The following is a 4,807-nucleotide window of genomic DNA, read 5'->3' as shown; positions in this document are numbered from 1 at the left end:
TGCTATCTTACAACCCTTCTTGGTCTCTTCCTCGTGTTTCTTTAATTTTTTGTTCGTTTCTTGATTTTGCGTTTCTACTTTTCGTTCCATTTATTTAACCGTTTTCATCATCTCTTTGTGTCTCGCCTCATTTTCCTCCTTTACGGGGCCCAATTCCCCCTTTGTTTCCTCGTGGCCTTGTTTTACATTCTTTGTCACATTAGTGTTTTGCCCAATTCCCGTTTTTAATTGCTCCTGTCCTATTAAATAACACTGAACAACAAATTTCAAAATTTTTTTTTTACTGGATATGTGTAAAGTGATTAAGACTGATTTGGGTACGCTGATTTCAAAAATCATAACCGTTTTGCTGTATCACGTCAGGATTTTCAGGAACAGAAATATTCCCATTGCCTAGAAGTCAGGATTTCAATGAAATTTACATATGTCTTTAACATGTCTATTTCGTACAATTGTTGTTAACTTGTGTTATATTTCTTTCTTTCAGATAAAGATGAGTAGGCGTTCCTGTACCAATCATCCTGACAACTTCTGTTATGTCTGTGGTCGGTATACCAAAAAAGATCAACAGCGAAGTATATCTACAGCAGTGAAAATGAAGGCCGCCTACTTTCACTATTTCGGGTGTAAGGTGGGGGACCAAGAACAGAGCTGGGCACCACACATCTGCTGCACAAGCTGTCACACAACCTTGACTCAGTGGTTGGTGGGCAAGCGCGCGAGCATGCCATTTGCGGTGCCCATGATATGGCGTGAGCCGCAGAATCATCATGATGATTGTTATTTCTGCTGCACAAGCATCGCCGGCTTCAACAAGAAGAATAAAGGTCACATCAAGTACGCTGACTGCGTCTCTGCTCGTAAACCTGTGCCTCATGATGACGAGAACCCCGTTCCAACACCTCCAGCTGATCAGAACATAGCTGTAAGCAGTGGTGAAGAGGATGGTGATGATGAACCTTTTGAACCCGACACTCAAGAATCACACCTTCTGAACCAGGGAGACTTAAATGATCTTGTAAGAGATCTCTCGCTGTCAAAGGCGAAGGCAGAGCTGCTTGGATCAAGGCTGCAGCAGTGGAATCTACTTGAACCTAACACCAAGATATCCTTGTTCAGAGCACGTCACAGAGACATGGCTTAGTTCTTTGAGATGGAAGACACGATGACATTCTGCAGTGACATCAACGGTCTGTTGAAAGAACTTGGGTGTGATCACGATCCTGCAGACTGGCGCCTCTTCATCGACTCGGGGAAGAACAGCTTGAAGGCTGTTTTGCTCCACAATGGCAACGAGAAACCATCAGTCCCACTGGCTCACGCGTTCGGCATGACAGAGACCTATGAGACTATGCGGCAGCTGCTTGATTCCATCAAGTACAATGACTTCAACTGGCACATCTGCGGAGACTTGAAAGTGGTGGCGCTGTTGTTAGGGCTGCAGTCAGGCTACACGAAATACATGTGCTTCCTTTGTCTCTGGGATAGCAGAGACGACAAGAATCACTGGACGAAGAAAGATTGGGAAGAGCGAAAAGAGCATGTACCTGGTCGACACAACATGAAGCATGTCGCCCTTGTCGACCCAGCCAAGGTTTTCCTTCCACCACTCCACATAAAGCTCGGCTTGATGAAAAGTTTTGTATGGGCAATGGATCTGAATGGGCGTGGGTTTTTATACCTCAAGGAAAAGTTTGGCAACACCTTGTCGGAGGCCAAGATCAAGGCTGGTGTCTTTGTTGGACCACAAATCCGACAGATTATGAAGGACGAAACTTTTCCGACAACTCTAAACCCCAAAGAGCTGGCAGCGCGGAGGAGCTTCAAAGCTGTGACGGACAACTTCTTGGGGAACGAGCGCGCGGACAACTATGAAGAAATAGTGCAGCAGCTGCTGGAGTCCTTCAGGAAACTTGGCTCCAGGATGTCCCTGAAAATCCATTTCCTACACCAGCACCTGAACTTCTTCCCTGACAACTTGGGAGCAGTCTCGGACGAGCACGGCGAGCGATTCCACCAAGAGATTTCACTCATGGAGACGCGTCACCAAGGGCGGCACAACCCGAACATGATGGGCGATTTCTGCTGGTTCCTGCATCGTGAAACTGACACAGAGCAGCACAAACGCAAAGCCAAATGCCGAAAGCATTTTTAATTACATTCTAGTGGAGTTTTTCTGTAATTTCTATAATTTTGAAGCATTCATGATGAAATAAATGAATAAATGAATTTTTGTAAATTTCATTGAAATCCTGACTTCTAGGCAATGGAAATATTTCTGTTACTGAAAATCCTGACGTGATACAGCAAAACGGTTATGATTTTTGAAATCAGCGTACCCAAATTAGTCTAAATCACTTTACACATCTCCAGTAAAAAATTTTTGTTGTTCAGTGTAATTCATTCCCTGTCCGAGTCTGTCTACTTCCCGCTTAATCGCTGCTATTTTGTTTGTCACTTCATCCTTACCCATCTTCATGGTGGTCCAAACACCCTTCACACTCTACTTCACCCCGTTCATGGTAATGCTGATCAGATCATTCATCTGGACCTCGATCTTATAACCGGAAGACAAGAAGGTGTTGACACCCATGATGAAATCAGGATATCCCTTCAACAAGTTTGAGACACGGCTGATGACACCTGTGGTGTCGATACTCTGTAACTTGAATTCTTCCATGATGTCCAGAAAGTCATTGTAAACCTGGGGCTGGTTCCCAAATTGTAGCTTCACCTGGTCCAAGTAGGACAATGCATCTTCAACCCCCAAACGTTGGAAATGTTGCCCCTGCTGTCCTTGCGTTCTCTTTAAGTATTCCTCCAGGGAACTACCTCCCTCAAAACTGCCGTCCTTGGCCATAGTTCTTTCTGAAATTTCTGAATTTAAACTGACCTGGACCAGCTCGTCTTGGTCCGCCATGGACCACACAAATAATTAACTAAAATTTCCACCATAACCTGCTCTTAATTTCAGGGGTGCGTTAAGCGTCAACATTGGCTACAAACAGCCCCTGCCAAACCCTCGTCTGCATTCGGTGAGGACCCGATGGGCAAGGATACCGTCAATTGTTGACCTCCTTGGTGTAAAGCCTGACTGCTCTGGACGCTGGTGCTTAAGCAGATGGTGGCGAACCCTATGAAGAATTATCTGAGCAAAGACCTTGCCCAGCACTGAGAGCAGCGTCACCCCTCGGAATTTTTACTCCTGCTGGTCGCTCTTCCCTTTCCAGAGAGGGACAACAAGGCCCCTCTTCCAGTCAGTTGGGATGGTGCCTCGACTCCAGGCAGAGCACAGAACTGCATGCAATGACATAAGTACAGCATTTCCACCAGCTTTGAGAAGTTCAGCATGGATGCCACAGATCCTAAGAGCTTTACCCCATTTCAACCGGTTCACCACAGCCTGTGTTTCTACAAGTGAAGGTGGATCACAGTTGATTGGAGGGTCAGCAACAGAGATAGTAACACTCCTGACATCCAACTCGACAGCTGATGGATCAGCCTGGTACAGCCGTTCAAAGTAACCGGCCCAGCGGGCTTTCACTTCTGACTCCTCTGTCAAGAGCCCACCACCATCCGCTCTAACTGCAGTACAGCAAGGGATGGGCATAGCAGAATGCAATTTCCATGCAAGCAGGACGAGAATCACCTGACCACAGGTGATGCTCTACCCCCTCACAGATTCCACGCACATAGTCCTTCTTGTCCACCCTCAGCGCACGTACAGTTTTATGCTTCAACTCCATGAACAGCTCAGCTCCGCCATTAAGCCTGGCCCTGTGACTGGTCAATAGTATCCAGTGTCCCTTGAGAGACAAAATTCTTCTTTTCCCTATGGTGAGTTCCAAGAAATCCACCGGCAACATCAAGGACGGTGGTCTTGAAGGTGCTCCACAACTCCTCAGGATTCTCCAAATCCCCACTCAGCGTGTTTGCAAATTTTTCAGCTACGCTCTCATCCTTGAGCTTGCCAACATCCAGCCTAGGCTGGGATGGTACCATTCTCCTGTATTTAAGCTGCAACTTCAGCATTGCGACAACAAGCATGTGGTCTGTATTGAGGAACTGAGCACTCTGATGGTTGCTGTAGGATGACCCAGAACTGCAGGATCTAACAATGAGCATTCCACATCAATGAGCACATGACCAATCTCCTTTGCCACACCACCAGCATTGGAATACCAAGTCCAATGATGAGCCTGTGGGCACTGAAACCGTGAACCAGTCATCCTGAGTCCATGATTTCTTGCAAAGTCAAGGAACTTCGTGCTATTCTGGTTCACAGTTCCAGAACCATGGGGACCAACACATCTTATAACCATCCCTATCCATTCCAGCCGATGCATTGAAATCCCCCAAGATTAGAAGAGTATCTTGCTTGGGGCACTGGTCAACTACAGACTTGAGCATGACATAGATTGCGTCCTTCACGGTGAGATCACTCACTTCGGTCGGAGCATATGCAGAGACCAGGGAAATGACGCTGGAGGAGTGACGAATCCTTCGTCTCATAATACACTCGTTGGCCGGTGTTACCTCAATTATCATTTGAGTCAGCTGATTGGACACAGCTACAGCAACTCCCTGGGCATGGTAATCGTCAGAGCGACCAGACCAATAGTAGGTGTAACCACCCACCATGATCTCGCCGCAATCCGGTCTCCGAACCTCAGAGAGAGCTGCATTACCGATGTTCAAACACTTGAGATCAGGTGATAACAGAGACAGGTGATCATCCTCTCTTCGGGATAGGACATTCCAGGTACCCACCCAAAGGGACCTCCTCAGGTCAACCCAAGGAGACCGC

This window comes from Eptatretus burgeri, chromosome 9 (genome assembly GCF_056783735.1).
Source record: "Eptatretus burgeri isolate ZD-2024b chromosome 9, Ebu_testis_v1, whole genome shotgun sequence".
Taxonomy (NCBI): Eukaryota; Metazoa; Chordata; class Myxini; order Myxiniformes; family Myxinidae; genus Eptatretus; species Eptatretus burgeri.
Note: the sequence above shows the minus strand (reverse complement) of the source record.